The 17,738-nt window shown below is 38.5% G+C and overlaps 1 protein-coding gene across 1 annotated transcript in view; it reads right to left on the reverse strand.

Annotated features, from left to right (window-relative positions):
- The window catches only part of GADL1 (GAD like acidic amino acid decarboxylase 1), a 396,024-nt gene that overhangs the window by 232,721 nt on the left and 145,565 nt on the right, over positions 1-17,738 (reverse strand). The window lies entirely within an intron of this gene.

Consider the following 17,738-nt stretch of genomic DNA (forward strand, 5'->3'; position numbering starts at 1 on the left):
GTTTTTTTTCCCACAGAAATACACAAAATGTAAGCAGATATAAGATCCAAGATACAAAGAGAAATTTATGTCCTTTCCACATAATTCCCATTAGTCGGTCTGGTTGGACCCCGGGAAATCCTTTCCACATAGTTCCCATTAGTCGGTCTAGTTGGACCCCGGGAAGTCCTTGCCACATAATTCCCATTAGTCAGTCTGGTTGGACCCCGGGAAGTCCTTTCCACATAATTCCCATTAGTCGGTCTGGTTGGACCCCGGGAAGTCCTTTCCACATAATTCCCATTAGTCGGTCTGGTTGGACCCCGGGAAGTCCTTTCCACATAGTTCCCATTAGTCGGTCTACTTGGACCCCGGGAAGTCCTTGCCACATAATTCCCATTAGTCGGTCTGGTTGGACCCCGGGAAGTCCTTTCCACATAATTCCCATTAGTCGGTCTGGTTGGACCCCGGGAAGTCCTTTCCACATAGTTCCCATTAGTCGGTCTGGTTGGACCCCGGGAAGTCCTTTCCACATAATTCCCATTAGTCGGTCTGGTTGGACCCCGGGAAGTCCTTTCCACATAATTCCCATTAGTCGGTCTGGTTGGACCCCGGGAAGTCCTTTCCACATAGTTCCCATTAGTCGGTCTACTTGGACCCCGGTCCAGCCAGAGGCGGATAATGTTGGAATGGGCAAAATTGTATAATGCAAGAAATTATCATCATGTTAAAAGCACCAGAGATACGAAAAAAGAAAAGTGAACTATGAAGTTATGGAAATAAGCTATTAAATGGTTATTTCAAGTGGAAGTAGACCAATTATCTCGTGGTTGGGTCTGAGTGCATTAAATGTAGAGTACAATATGGGGGATGGTCAGTGCACAGGTATGTTCACACAATTAATTAGTGTGATTAGAAATGTATAGCCAAAAAATATATGTATCATTAATGTCTATTGTTGAAGGTACAGTCACTTCCACAACATCATAGTTATAAACAATTTCTAGGTATTTGGCGGTGCTCCCCAACAGTCAGGAAATGTATCACAAGCAAAAACGAAGAGGAAGAAGACTCTTTGTTTGGGCACACTCTGATTACAGTATGTAATATTATTGGTTTAAAACTTATCTTTTAATTCATCTTATCGTAAAAAAGAAAAAAATGTATTGAAAAAAAAACGTGAGACACCCAAGTAAAAAATATATTAAATAAACATCATAAGTTATGATTTGTCCATGCTCATATAGAGATTTGTATCAAAAAAGGAGGCAGTATCTATTATGTTTATCATCCATTCAATCAAAGAAATTATTCAGACAAATAAAGTCACCATAGGAGCCCATTAACATCAGTTGTAGCATCTATATTAACGGTTCATATAATGAGATGCTGCACGGCGGCAGAAAACAAAGGCGCTCCTTCAGGTCACAGGTATGACACGTAAAATGCCCTGCAGTAATTTGTAAACAATGTGATTCCCTCTGATCTGCTAGAGTATCACAAAACAGACATATATGACAAAAAAAATCTCACAAATTGATAAATGATTGAACTGATTGTATATAGTCGGTTAAGAGCATACACATTTAATTGGAATAGAGATCTATTGTCGACTATTTTCCCGTCGGCAGAGAATAGTTGATGAGAGTCCTTTATTCCAATGTGTATGGTAAGAAAGTTTGTCCTGCATCTGCTGTCAGTCCCAAGATGTGGGACTGATGAGATTACAGATAGTAAGCCAGACAGAAAAAGAGTGGTAATCAATAGATATACGGCTGTATATATGAGAGATGGTATAACCTAAAATTTGGGTGAAAATATATTAACCAAATATCAATATTCTTGAAGTGAAAATTATTTTATCACTTTCAAAGAACAGCATATTATATCCCCAATTATTAATAATTTAACCATTTAGTGGTACTACACATCCTGTAGGTATTAACCCTAAAGTGTATTTTGTATGGTAAGAGAGGAATGGAAACTCCTCTGTTCCAGTGCACTGTGGCTCTGATTGAGTATAGTATTTGCTTTAGGCAGTGGATACTCAGAAAAAGATACCCAGATGGAGGTACTGGGAGGGAAAAATTATGTCTCCTATGGTGAGATATGGGGGAATGATTCCCTTCGTAGGGTTAACCTCCACTACCTCTAAGGAGATATAATGAAAATATAGTAGGGTACCTGTGTCATGGAATGTGCATGGGGAGTACTGTAGCTATTCCAGTAGTAGGGACCTGGTGTGCGCACCAACAGCATCCCTATAGACAAACGTACGTTTCACCCCTCAAGCTTGGTCACGGTCTCGTGTGTGTCAGAAAGTGCATGTGTTTAAATCAGGATGTGCATAATTGCATAGTCCCAGCTGCCAGATCCGATAGCCAATCATAGTGGTGGATGGGACGTATAACGTCTACTCATCTTGTGATAGACAGGACTCAGGGCCAATAAGTTGCAGTATCCAGGCTGTTGGATCTTCCATCCAATCATTGCAGTGGGCAGGATTTATGGTCATCTGGTCATCAGAGCCTGTGCTGTCACTCAATGATGGACAGGAGATAGAGCCAATGACTGTGTCCTTTAAATAGCAGTCGGATTTGTGCAGTATGCATTAAGCTGCTGTACATCATAAATACATTGACATCCAGGGGAGTATCTACCCATTGGCCAGGATGGCATTCACCAGGGGCGCCGGTCAAAGGGGGGGTGTCGTCCGGCAGTGCCACCAGGAGCCAATGGGTGGACTACCCCAGGGGCTTGAACTAGCCCTGCTAGTCCCCCAGGGCCCCACAGTGACAGCGGTCTGCCCTACACAGTTATAAACACACAGCCGCGAGTGGCGCTGTCTGTTTGTTATAGCAGCCAGCCAATGAGAGTCAGACAGACTCTCATTGGCTGCTGCATCATCCACAGAGGATGCCGGCTGAAGCTCACTCATGAGCTCCGTCTTCTGGCTCCCTCCACAGTGGGTGATGGGAGTGATGCCATGATGTCTCTCTCATCCCATAGTGCAGAGCGAGAGTGGGCCCGGAGGAGTGGACAGCGGCAGTCATCGGCAGGAGTGGGGATAATGTAAGTTGCTTTTTTTATTCTGTGTGTGTTTTTTATTCTGGCACAGCACAGGGGGGGAGGGTGGCTACTAAGGGGCACTGTATAGGGAGTGGCCGCTACTGGGGGCATGTTATGGGTGAGATGGACGCTGCTGGGGGCACTATATTGTGGGGACCGCTACTGGGCACACGTAATGGGGGGTGGCCGCTACTGGGGGCACTGTATTGTGGGGGCTGTTACTGGGGGCACTGTATAGGTGGACTACTACTGGAGGCAATGCATAAGGTGGACTACTACTGGGGGCACTGCATAGAGGGGACTACTACTGGGGGCACTTCCTGAAACTATGGGGGAGGGGGGCGCCAGTCCATTACCTTGCCAAAGGTGCTCGGATACACCCCTGTTGACATCATTGGAAAGTTACAAAATCAACACTCCTAGAGTTTTAGCATCAATGGTCATGTGAGGTTCTGATTTTGTTGTGGATCCGGGGTGGTGATAGGAGCAGACACAGAAGCAGACTTAATTGAAAAAGTGGAGTTTTTAATAAGTGACTTAGAAGACATGGGAATGGCAAGTTAAAAAGTCCAGGTATAGCACTAAAGTGCACTTGATAACTGTAGTGGGGGTAATGGGAGAATGTCGAGATAGTGACAGGCAGGAACAGTCCAGTATACAAGTATGGTGAGCTGTAACAGAATGCAGGTATGATGAGCTGTAATGAATGCAGGTATGGTGAGCTGTAACAAATGCAGGCAGTGGTAATGAAGTCCAGCTGGGAGTGAAGGGAGGCAAGGTGCAGGGAAACAGCAGGTTCAGGTACTCAGGCAGGTGGAAAGGTATATGGAGGGTGCAGGGTAAGTCCAGCAGGTTGGAGCAGGCAAGATTCAGCTTAGTAGAGTAAATGGACAGGCAGGTAAGGCACAGGTACTCTCTCTCAGCCGCAGCTGAGAAACACGTTGCACTGGCAAAGGAAGGAAGGCTCTGGACCTTCCTAAATATTGAGTGCCGCACTGTGACTGGCTGGAATGAGCACATGACCTACCAGGATTGGACAGCTGGAATCACATGGCCGCAGGCAAGATGGCGTCACCCATGCCAACGGAACGGAAACACCGCCAGACCTCACCAGGCCTAGTGACAATGTGCCCGCACAGAACCACGCACAGCCAATGCTCCTCGCCAAACACCAGCAGCGGTGCCAGAGACCCCCCACCATAAGGACTTCACAGATAATACTCGGTGACTACCATGCTGAGAAACCCTGGCCGTGACAGTTCATATATCTGGCATATCAATAGTAAATAGGTATTGAGGACTCCTTCATAATTAATTTATCTCTTACTACATGACACAGAGGTTCATATAGTCACATAATCATGTAGGTAGGTGTTAAACTGCAGCAGAAAATACAGTCACAGTTTGATTAGTAACATAATCGCAATATCAACAGACAAAAGACAAAGATATATATATATATATATATTATAGGGGACATTCGATCACGTAAATAATAATGAAACCTAAGAACTATTATCGGTTGCAGGGACATTAAAGGTTCATGTCATAATTGTGAGAACATGTATAGTAATGGTTTATCCTACAAATAACTGGATACTATAGAAAAGAGGGGGATATTAAGCTATGGTCCAAATGGGAGGAAGGACATGGGTAATATATAGAATTTATCTTTGAGTAAGGATGTTGGAGAAAGGAAAGGAAAAAATAAAAAAAAGGGGGAGGTAGAAGGGAAATAACCCAGATCGATGTTATGGATGGTATACATGATATTTAACAAAATAGGGGGGTTTTATTTGGGTTTAAAAAGGGTTGGCAATCCAGTGAAATACAAATAATGGAAGATAGAGAAAAGATATAGGATATATGGGGGGAGGAGAAAGGAGAGGGATGTAGACGAAGAGGAGGAAAAAAAAATTCAGAGAAATGCTCTAAAGTTAATGTTCTCATTCAAACCGTATGGGGCCAGTGTTCCAAGTTTGAATATCCATTCACTCTCTTTGCGCAGGAGTGAGTTTGTCATATACCCCCTCTAATCCCCAGACTGATTTTTTCAAGACCAAAGGCCTTGATAGAATTTAATTGTCCTCCATGCATGCAGCATGAATGAAAAAATACCCAATCAGGCATGAAATGTATTAAAAACCATAAGAAGTGCAGAAGGAGTTCCTCATATGACTAAACAGAAGACATAGGGCTGTGAAGAGCACATATAGGGAAAGAGGAGGAAGAAAAAATATGGAGGAGTATTTATATCAAATACACATCAAAATATAAAATCACTTTGGAGGTCATCCTCATAATAAGATCGAGCTCAGAAGAAAAATAATATTTCTATCAGAAATCCGCATAATAAGTATATTTGGGCACAGCGGATAACTTCAGCGGACAACTGGGTACAGCAGATAACTTCATATAGTCAAATAGTTTAAAAATGCTTGTCTATATCATGGGGTCCACGGCCTTGATGTATAGCCCCATTTACAGTAAGATTAGATCACCTCTTTTTCCACGTCTGGGAGTGTGGACTGTCTATCATAGTTTATCAGATTCATTAACTGTTGTGTTACCTAGGACACTGTTGGTATACAGTAGGGTGTGAAGTCCAGGGACTTAGAATAATATTTTTTGAAACTGTCACAGTGACCGTGAGAAATGGAATGAGGGTAGAATTTCTATCTCCTATATCCCAACCGGTGAAGTTTGCACATAAAAGCGCTAAAGGGCCAAGTTGTAAGCTTAGCTTAAATATTTGATTGAGATACACAAATAATTTGTTCCAGAACTTTTTGATAAGTTCACACTCCCAGAAATTATGAAGGAAAGTAGCTAGTGAACTACCACACTTTGGAAATGCACTCGTTTCAGTGTCTACCATATGTTTGTGGTGTGCCGGAGATATTTATGCCCTACTAATCACCTTCACATGTACCTCCTGCGTTGTAGCAGACTGCAGTATTCTGAGTGTGGCATCATAATGAGGTACTAATAAAATTACATTGAACTTTGGCGCTGAGTTTGTGATACAGTGTCACTATCGAATTGGTTGACTCAACAATAGATACAGCTGCAAAGAATCCACTTTGAGCTTGTGAATGCTCAAAAAGGCAGAAACTGACACAAAGTATAAAAGAAACGGATTCTGCGTTCGTTTTACTTTTACCAAAGAGATTGTAAGATGGCAGAAATTGATACCAGTCAGGACTCAGCTATGTAAATAATCAAAGCAATTAATTTAATCCAATAAAAATACATATCAATTTGCTTCACAATAAAATACACCTTATAAAAATGAAAAGTATTACTATACATGTTAAAAATTTATCCAGTGTCTTATTGGTTAATAAACAGCAGCACTATTTTGCCAAATGCATATGTTTTTTGAAGTTCCATTGAACAGTGTTGACCGGCTTAAATCCTGTCAATATGCCATCAGTCTAATGATTAAAAAACAATGTCCAGGAGTCTGGTTCAGGTCGCAAAGCGTCCATGATGCAATAAAATGTATTCCAATAGATCCCAACAGAGTAAGGGTGCCCCATTTCTAACGCGTTTCGCTGGGCAACTGCCAGATTTATCAAAGGCCTGGACATTGTTTTTTCATCTTGAAAGTAAATAATGGTTGGACTGCACGTACTCAAGTCTCCATGAAATATTTCTACTACACCACTCCAAGGGGTCTGCTAGAGCGAGACTGCTGTTCTGCTCACCCATAAGGACCCTCAGCATTGTGAGTTGATATGAGACTGTACATCTTAATTGGACCTACCACTGAGCCTTTAACACTTGCTGTCCATTATTAAGGAGTCACATAGGAACAGGACATTTCCATCATTCATTAAGCCCATTGAATACCCACATTCAGAGTCAAGGTGCACAATGTCAAATGTTTATTAAATTGTTATATATGTGTTAAGAATGCATACAGTTGATTCTGCATTTTAATTTACCAGAAAATAAATTATTTATTAATTGTTTACATCACACTTCATCTGGTTGTGTTTTCAAAATTGATTACCCTCACTACTAGAGCTGTTGACTTTTCAACCATTTGTACTTTATGTTGAGGTTGACTAGCCCTATTTCTTACAGCTGCTGTGGAAAGAGAACCCATTAGAGCGCCTGTTCTAGAAGATATCTTTATATTTTCCTTTTTGCTTTGCAATACAGTCTCATTGAGATCAGCTGTTTTTTTTTTTAATGACTAGATTGATAAGATCCAAAATGAAACGGGGGGCTCTTCCTCAGCTAGTGACCTGCTCAATTCCCTACCTGAACCCTATGACACATTCTTTTCATTTGACTTCACAAATGAAAATGAAGTTTCTACACTCTTCTCATTGTCCTACTCTATTACCTCTCCTCTTGATCCTATACCCTCACAAATCAGTAAAGCCCTGGCTCCTGGGCTCATCCCAACCCTAACTAAAATCTGTAATATCTCTCTCTCTACTGGCATCTTTCCATCACTGTTCAAGCATGCAGTGATTACTACCATTCTCAAAAAACAAAATTCTGACCCTAACACTCTCCCAAATTACCGTCCTATCTCCCAGGTCCCATGCCCCTCATAGCTAATTGAGAGACTTGTCTACACCCACCTCACACACTTTCTAAACTCACACAACTTATTGGACCCACTTCAGTTCGGCTTTCGTTCCTAACACTCCACAGAGACAGCACTAAGGTAGTTAATTATCTGGTCACTGCCAAGGCTAAAGACCATTACTCACTCCTAATTCTTCTAGATCTCTCTGCTGCTTTTGATACTGTTGACCACTCTCTTCTCATACAAACACTAAAATCCCTAGGTCTTAAGGACACAGCCATTTCTTGATTCTCTTCCTACCTATCTGATTGCTCTTTTACTGTTTGTTTTTCTGATTCTGCCTCCTACCGCAAGGCTCTGTCTTAGGTCCTTTGTTATTCTCAATCTATACCACCTCTCTTGGCAAACTAATCTGCTCTTTTGGATTTCAGTACCATCTGTATGTGGATGATACTCAAATTTACCTATTATCCCCAGATTTCTCACCATCTGTATTAGTCCGTGTCACTGAATGTCTTTCTGCCATTTCATCTTGGATGTCATCTCGCCACCTGAAACTTAATTTTTCTAAAACAGAATTAATTATATTTCCAACGGCCAATAACAGTTACCAACCTGATCTCTCTATCACTGTTGATAACTCGACCATTCACCCTGCCCACTGTCCTTTGTTTCCCACATTCAATCTGTCTCAAAATCATGCTACATACATCTAAAAAACATATCCAAAATTCAACCATATCTCACACAAGACACTGCAAAAACTCTTATCCGTGCACTCATTATTTCCCGCATTGACTATTGCAATAGTCTCCTTACATGTCTTCCCAAAAACAGGCTATCGCCATTACAATCCATTATGAATGCAGCTGCGATGCTTATATTCCTTGCCAGACGTTCATCGTCTGCTGCCCCGCTCTGTCCCGGTCAGTGCTAGTTTTCTACTGTATTCAATACATAATACTTTTACTTACACATAAGGCCATTAACCAAACCATACAAACATACATCTCTTCACTCATCTCAAAATATCTCCCAACCCGACCTCTGCGCTCAGCAAAAGATCTGCGTCTCTCATCCCCATGCATTACTTGCTCCCATTCATGGTTACAGGACTTTCTTTGGGCTGCACCCACTATATGAAATGCATGCACAATAAGACTTACCTCTAGTCTCCAATCCTTCAAGTGTTCCCTGAAAACTTACCTCTTCAGGCAAGGTTATCAGATTCCAGAACTGCCCACATAACCTTCATAACTTCCATGTCTAATTACATCCCCTTTCACAGTCCTCACATAACCTTACACATTGTCTTTTTTCACATCCTTCTGACAATCAGCTGACATTCCTGTGTGACTGGATCATGCAGCCCACCAAGAAACTCTGCATTCTGGCTGGACCAATATTACAATATGTAGCACCTATCCTTGTGTATCAATGCCTATTTCCCTATAGATTGTAAGCTTGCGAGCAGGGCCTTCCTACCTATATATCTGTCTGTTATTACACAGTTTTGGTCTATTAATGTTTCCAATTGTAAACCGCAACGGAAAATGCTGGGCTATATAAGAAACTGTTAATAAATAAATAATAAATAAATATAGCACCCCTTCATTACTACCAATGTCTGGGAAGTCCTGTTGCCACGCTCTAAATGTGTTACTCCAATCTTTAGTAATATCAGGGCGAGTTAAATCTGTATACAGATATTTAACCTGGTATTGAGTACATGAAAAAAAAGTAAGTAATGACATGAGAGGATCGGTAATCTAAGGAGAAGCTATTGGAGGAGAGATTGTACAAAGTATCAGATTTTGAGATATAAATATAAATAAGTGCGAGGAAGTTTATATCTCTCTCTCAGAGCTGCAAAGGCATAAATCTTGCCCCCAGGATCAAGAACGTCTGCCATATTGTGTATACCTTTCGATTTCAGTCTGGTATATGTATAATTATCAAATGCTAGGAAAAACTTCCAAAAGGGTATGAAAGTAGACTCTCCAGGGTTTCTATCCTGTTTTTGTTAATACCCCGCCATAGTAGATAGATATCACAAAATAGTAGTTTATTTTAGATATGAGAGGGGATCCCTGCTTTTGGAGAATGCAACAGTGCACTGGGGGAGTATGGCATCAACAAAGCACAATCTAAGTCATAAGTCCCCCTTGTATAGCCACATGGTGCACAATAATTACTCTCTGCTCTTAGGAAACATCTCCAAAAGCTAGAAGTGCAAAATTGAAGTTTCACATTTAAAATCCCCCATACTTTATAATGGGTTGGGTACGATATCCCATCAGTCAGAATCCTGATGGTCATAAGGCAAGCTCCGGATTCCCGATGGTCAAAATCCTGACGCATGTTGGTGAGTATTCTAACTTTACCACTAACCTACCCCTCCCATAACCTAACCTATCCACCCCCTACAGCAGCCTAACCCTCCCCCTAGTGCCGTACCCTAAACCTAACCCTAATACTCACTGTCGGGATTCTGACTGCTGGGATTCCAGAGACAATATTCTGATGACCTTCGGGATTCCGGAGCAGGTATTGTGATCGTCTGGATTCTGAACACCGGGATCCTGACTACATCCCTTTATAACCACCCCTCCATTAGTTTGATTAACAAAAATTTTTTAATACATTTTATTGAATTTTTAAAGTCATTTCATATAGTTATGCATGATACAATCAAAATTGATTACAATGTGACATACACTGGTCTGCAAAAGAGATAATACATGCATAAAGATGAACAAAAATAAAGGAAGAAAATAATTTAAATAGACCAATAAAGATGAATAAATGTATCAACCAGTAATCTGATTACTGTGTGAGTTGACTTACTGAGAATTGAAGGTCTATTAAACAGTTGAGTGGAACAATAGAAATCTTATATAAATGAGTATTAACAAGTACAGGGGGGGTAAACAAAGAAAGAAAAATACGCAAGGTAAAAAGGGGAAGGGAATGTGAAATAAAAGAGTAAATAAAATGAACTGCATACTCATGGTAGAGATTTGGCCTTGACTAAGTCTATTGGCAAAAGTAGGGGAAGAAGACCAAAAATAATATCTTCTATATAGGTAAGATGAAGATAAACTTTTAAGTAAGTACCAATCCGTATTTTCAAATAGCTTAATTATATGATCTTGGGAAGATTTAAATAATGCTTTATTAGCCTCATGCATGACTTATATTATTCATGAAAGTGCATTTTGATGTGTACCCCATTAAAAGTATTGAGCTGAGTGAAAACTCGTTTTGCACATTGAACATCAGTTCAATGGCAAATCTTGTATTTAGTCTGCTTAAGAAAACTTGTCAGATCAGTGCACTTACAGTACTCTGTATTATGCAGGAACACCCTTACTTCACCAAACTCTTAGCAAAATCTGGCATATGTTTCTGCGAGTCCACAAATACTGATTTCATGTTCCATAAAGCCATGCACTTCAATGAAAATTTGGGCAATATTTGCATACATAAAAGCAAGACCTGAAGAGGGCTTGTACTAGTCTGCCAGAGAATTATGTCATCAAACTGAGTTATGTAAATGATCCCCAAATCAGTGACAGACTTTAGAACACTTAATCAGAGCCGTAACAAGACTATTTGGTGCCCTGTGCCAGAAAGAGCATTGGCACCCCCCCATTTTTCAAATAGGGACATAATGCACCCAAAAAGGGGAATGGCGTCATGGGGAAGGGCCAGGGAAGAGATAGAGGAGGTCAGGAGATGCTGGGGATGAAATTAGAGGAAGTTACAAGTGAGAATGATAATAAACAGAAAATTGACAGGCCCAAATGGCGCCCCCTGCCCTGCGGTGCCCTGTGCTATGGCACACTAACCTAGTTACGGCCCTGTAAAATATATACTCATTTTCCAAGTTACTCAATAAGGGGTAAGTTGCATATGTGAAAGGAGGCTATGCTTTCAACCAAGTGTTTCAGCTTTGGAAACCATGCGCAGTTGTCACAGTAAAAAACAACTTTGCTATGGACACAGAAAGTTCCTGCACAGTCTGCTCTTTAGCCCATGAACCCACTAACAAGGTTGTACAATAACTGTGACTGTGCATGAGACATATGATGCACTGTATTTGTTTACATTTTAAATTACCCCATCACATTTCTATATTCCACCAGAAAGAAATATATGTAGGCCTAAAACCTAACCAGAGAGCGCTGTTAGATTGGTTGAGATACAAAAATTATTTATTCACATAAAATTAAAATGCATATATTGACATAAAAAATATATTAAATAATTAATTGACCACAAATAAGAAGCCGGCAATTCAATGGTTAATATTATATACCATGACAATAAAAATAATTAATAAAAAATATATGGTTTTAAGCAATAACCATATATCAATATAATTAATTAGTATGCACTGTAGAAGGGCTTTACTCCTGATGAAAAAACAGTAGCCTGAGTCTTATTTAGACATCTCATATAGTTCAGATAAACAGGACTTATCCACAACTTGTCACTGGCAACTTTTGTTTTTGCAATCAATTATTCTCCTTGTGGCGAACAACAGAATCTCCTTGTGTATATAGCCAGTTGGTTAGTATAAACAGTCCATGCGGTTAGTAAGTGCTTGTGGAGCAGTGTTAGTATTCACATGCATGCAAACATTGATCAGTGGCCATTTGTTTCTATTTCCATTCAGCACATAATGCACATAATGTTCCCTGCTACTGACCACTGTAACGGATAGTCACTTAAATCTTCCTATAATCCGCTCTCCACTTTCTTTAAAAAGCGCTATGACAATTGTCAATAATATGTTACCGCTTCTGTAATCCAGGTACCATGTGTAATGCGTTTCTCCGCTTAGTAGACACCATCAGCGGCTTCCTCAGACACAATATAAATGTTTTGATATCCATATTTATACCCGAGTCTATTGCCTCGTTTATACGGGGTTTGCGCATGCGCTATATGCGTCATGCGTTCCAAGCCTCAGTATGGCTTTCCTCTATTTATAGAGTTGGCGGCCATCTTTAGAAGTGTTCCAAGCCTCACTATGGCTTTCCTCTATTTATAGAGTGCGGCGGCCATCTTAAAAGTGTTTATACGGGGTTTGCGCATGCGCTATATGCGTCATGTGTTCCAAGCCTCTGTGTGGCTTTCCTCTACTTGTAGAGTACGGTGGCCATCTTAGAAGTGTTCCAAGCCTCATTATGGCTTTCCTCTATTTATAGAGTGCGGTGGCCATCTTAAAAGTGTTCCAAGCCTCTCTATGGCTGTCCTCCATTTATAGGATATGACGGCTCTTTCTAATGCCTCCCAACATGCTTTCATTGGCTATCAAGCCCTGCATTTACACCAGATCCACGTATGGCACCTCTTTTCCAATCATTTATAGATACAATCCAAGCATGCGCCGTACGCGTCATGTGCCTCAAATCTCTTTCTAGCTGTCATTAATTTCCTAGAAATCGGCATCCATCTTTGTAATGACTCAATTGGCAGCCATTTTCCCACGCATCGTGGATCAAGCCTCTCTTTGAACTATTTCATAATAATTTGTAGTGCAGAGGCCATCTTTAATATTCCATCATCCTTATCAAAAAACATTCTAAAAATCCTGTATTCCCTTAATTAGTGCATACATCATAAGAAATAAAATAAAATAATAAACATTAACCAATTAAAAGAATTCTTGCTATCACATCAAACCAAATTATTATATTTCATCTCATAAAATATTTCATCTCATAAAATACGGTCACCTGATTATATTATCGATGTTATTATTGACAAATTGATAAAAAAATCAATAAAAAATCTAAATAAATAAATAAATGTATATAATTAGATATAGAAGTATATGATATTAGTGAATTTATTATAATTCATAACTTTGTAGGAGGTAGTATCTACATATTGTTCCGTTCTATGGTGTCATTCAATCCATTTGGGACCATAGTCTGCAGCTTGTAAATCCAATATGCTTCTCTCCTACATAGTTTAGAGAATCTATCTCCCCCTCTAATGGTTGTCTGAACCTGTTCAATAGCTAGTATTTTAATTTGTTCTAAAGCTCCCTTTGAACATTCCGAAATGTGTTTATACAACGTATTATTCTTAACCTTTTTCACAATATTCCTCTGATGCTCCATATATCTAATGTTCATCGTTCTTGTGGTCCTACCCACATATTGTGAACCACAACCACATTGTAAAATGTATATCACAAATGTGGATCTACAATTAATGAAGGAGCTAATCTTGAATTGTTCGGAGGAGACAAATTAGATGAACTCCACTGTTTTTCACTCAGTATGTTGACAAGTATTGCAATTTGTTCTCCCACATCTGTGGAAACCATTTGGAATTCTAGGTAACAAAGATTTACTTCTATCTATATTTTTAGATGTTTTCATTTTAAATAGACTTGGTGCTAGCTTTTGTTTTAAATTGTTAGATTTTCTAAAAACAACATTATCACTTAATTCCAATGTATTGTTTAATACTTCATCCAATTTAAGTAAAGGAAAGTTTCTTTTTATAATTCGTCTGATCTTATAGGCTTCCAAATTAAATTTGGTCACAAAATTAATGGATCTATCTTTATCTAGAGACATTTTTTCTTTATTACTATTCTTCTCTTCAAGAAGCGAAACCCTATCAATTTGACTTACTTCTCCTAAGGCTCTATCTAATACAATTTTGGGATAACCCTGTTCTACAAATGATTGCTACATTTTGTTGGTTTGTCTTGTAAAGGCTTCTACACTAGAACAATTCCTTTTGAGTCTCAAAAATTGGCCTTTTGGTACATTATCCTTCCATTGTTTCATATGACCACTACTATAATTTAAATATCTATTTTGGTCAACCTCCTTAATATAAGTCTCAGTCAGAATGGCCTTATCTTTGGCGTGTAGTGTGATATCCAAGAAATTAATTGTATGACTGTGAATGGTGCTCGTGAAATTAATGCCAAATTTATTGTGATTACGACTATCCAAAAACAATTTGCAAGGTGCTAAAGATTCGTCCCAAACAAAAATTAAATCATCATTATATCTTCCATAGAGGACTAGACCCGCCCCCAGCATGCTCCCCCAAACATGTGTCTCCTCAAACTGCCCCATGAAAAGGTTAGCATAACTGGGGGCGAATCTAGTCCCCATGGCTGTGCCCCGTGTTTGCAAAAAAAATTGTGAATTAAAGATAAAATAATTATGTTGTAAAATAAATGTAATTAATAATAAAATATAATCCTTTAATTCCTTAGATATTGAATCATCTGTTGATAAATAATACTCTGTGGCTTGTATCCCCAATTCATGATAAATATTAGAATATAGAGATTCAACATCACATGTTATAAATTTATAACTGAATTTCCATTCAATGTTTTCAAAAATCCTCAAAAAGTGTGCCGTGTCTTTTATATAAGATTTTAAACTTTTAACGTGTTGCTGTAAAAAACTATCCACAAAAAACGATAAATTATTGGTCATAGAACCCACTCCCGAAATAATAGGTCTCCCAAGTGGATGATCCAGTGATTTATGTATTTTTGGTAAATAATAAAATGTGGGTGTAACTGGATGTGAAGAAAATAAAAAGTGAAAAATATCTCAGGATATCATATCACACGCCAACATTTGATCCAAAATGATCCTCAATTCTTCCAGAAATTTTGACATTGGTTTTTCAGAGAGCTTCTTATAAAAAATCTTGTCATTCAATTGTCTATAAGATTCACTAAGATAGTCTGCAGTGTTCAATATAACTACCCCTCCCCCTTATCCGCTTGTTTGATTATAATATCAGGATTTTCTGACAAATTTTTTAAGGCAAGTCTCTCTTTTTTATCCAAATTATTCCTCATTGGAACTTTGTCTGCTACATTCCACATTTTCTGGAACTGCTCCAAAGTGCTTTTGTAGAAGCTTTCTATATATGGTCCTCTATATTGAAGAGGATAAAAATCAGACTTTAATTTAAACCTCCTGGTGCTTTTAGTGTTTATATCAAAAATCTTTTCTACTTCCATTATATCTGATTCTATTGCCAATGAATTAAGTGCAGATAATGCCTCTTGATCCATTGTGTCCAGGACGATAGGGGACCCTATCTCTCCCTTCCTTTTTATGGATTTTAGGGCAAAATATCGTTTCCTACTTAGCATCCTAATATATCTGTTCAGGTCAATGAAAAGATCAAATAGATTTGGCCTTGCCGTTGGAGCATAATTCAAACCTTTTTCTAATAGTTTGATTTCTTCCTCGTTAAGAGTTTTAGATGAAAGGTTGAAGACTCCCTTACCTTTTAATTTAGCCTTACATTTTTGTGAGGGTTTTCCCCCCCTTCCCCTTGCTCCCCTAGTTCTTGTTCTCTTGATCTTTTTGTAGACCAATTTGCCTTGGATTGATCTCTGTTTATACAATTTTGGAATCTGTGTCCGTCCCCTAAAAAATTACTAACATTCGGGGATCTTCTATGTTCATCCTCATATTTTTCTAATCTACCATTAGGCCTATACCGTCTCTCCCTAGGTGTATGATGATAGTAATTCGGAGAATCTGTTTGAGATAGGATTTCATATCTATTTTTTATCACAATCGGTTCTTCCCTATCAAATCTATTGGACCCCCATCTATTATGATCCCCATGTCTGTAGCATATATTCCTAAATGGTCTAAAATTTCTTTGAGGCTTTGGAGTATTAATCCTATTTGAATATCTATCCTTACTTCTTGTATTATCTCCCAATTTATTTCTCTTATTATAAGAGTGCACCTCACCTTTTTAATAGTCTGTTTTATCCCTATTTAATTTATTGTTTTTTCTAAAAATTAGGGTTTTTTCAAACTCCTCTACTTTTTTATTTACTTTTTGGTCCATTTCCAGAAAACCTAATTCTCCCAAAAAGCTTTTTAATAAATTTTGAACTTTTTCAATTTCACTCTGTATTTCTTTTACTTTTTGTTCCCTAAATTTAATTAGGAGCCTCATCAGATTTTTTGAACAATTGTCCAATATACAATTCCAATCCTCAGTGAAACCCTTAGCCTCTCCAAATGTTGAGGTTTTTAAAATTCTCAAACACCTAGGGATTAAATTTTGATCTAAGTATCGTTGTAATGTTAATTGATCCCACCAATGCTTGGTTTCATCCAAACAAAGGTTCTCTAACCGATTAAACAGACCATGCATATCCTCCATATTATCATTCGTCTCAACCCCTTTTACTGAATTATCATTTTGTAAATACAAATTCCTTCATTCTATTCTCTCCAAAACACATCTAAGTGAAGACATATTGTCAAAAGATCAGCAGTTCCTATACAACTATATAAGCAAAGAAAGCCAGAAAGAAAAATCTTGAGGGCGCTAATCCAACAGGTGACAGTATAATTATCCCAAAATAACTGCAGCTCTCAACTAAGGGTGTTGTACCCCTTATTAATGCAATCCAGAAAAAAATATATGTAGGCCTAAAACCTAACCAGAGAGCACTGTTAGATTGGTTGAGATACACAAATTATTTATTCACAGAAAATTAAAATGCATATATTGACATAAAAAATATATTAAATAATTAATTGACCACACATAAGAAGCCAGCAATTCAATGGTTAATATTATATACCATGACAATAAAAATAATTAATAAAAAATATATGGTTTTAAGCAATAACCATATATCAATATAATTAATTAGTATGCACTGTAGAAGGGCTTTACTCCTGATGAAAAAACAGTAGCCTGTGTCTTATTTAGACATCTCATATAGTTCAGATAAACAGGACTTATCCACAACTTATCACTGGCAACTTTTGTTTTTGCAATCAATTATTCTCCTTGTGGCGAACAACAGAATCTCCTTGTGTATATAGCCAGTTGGTTAGTATAAACAGTCCATGTGGTTAGTAAGCGCTTGTGGAGCAGTGTTAGTATTCACATGCATGCAAACATTGATCAATTGAATGACAAGATTTTTTATAAGAAGCTCTCTGAAAATCCAACGTCAAAATTTCAGGAAGAATTGAGGATCATTTTGGATCAAATGTTGGTGTGTGGTGTGATATCCTGAGATATTTTTAACTTTTTGTTTTCTTCACATCCAGTTACACCCACATTTTATTATTTACCAAAAATACATAAA

The sequence above is a fragment of the Taudactylus pleione genome, unplaced genomic scaffold (genome assembly GCF_031769625.1).
Source record: "Taudactylus pleione unplaced genomic scaffold, aTauple2 ptg000053l, whole genome shotgun sequence".
In the NCBI taxonomy this organism is placed as follows: domain Eukaryota; kingdom Metazoa; phylum Chordata; class Amphibia; order Anura; family Myobatrachidae; genus Taudactylus; species Taudactylus pleione.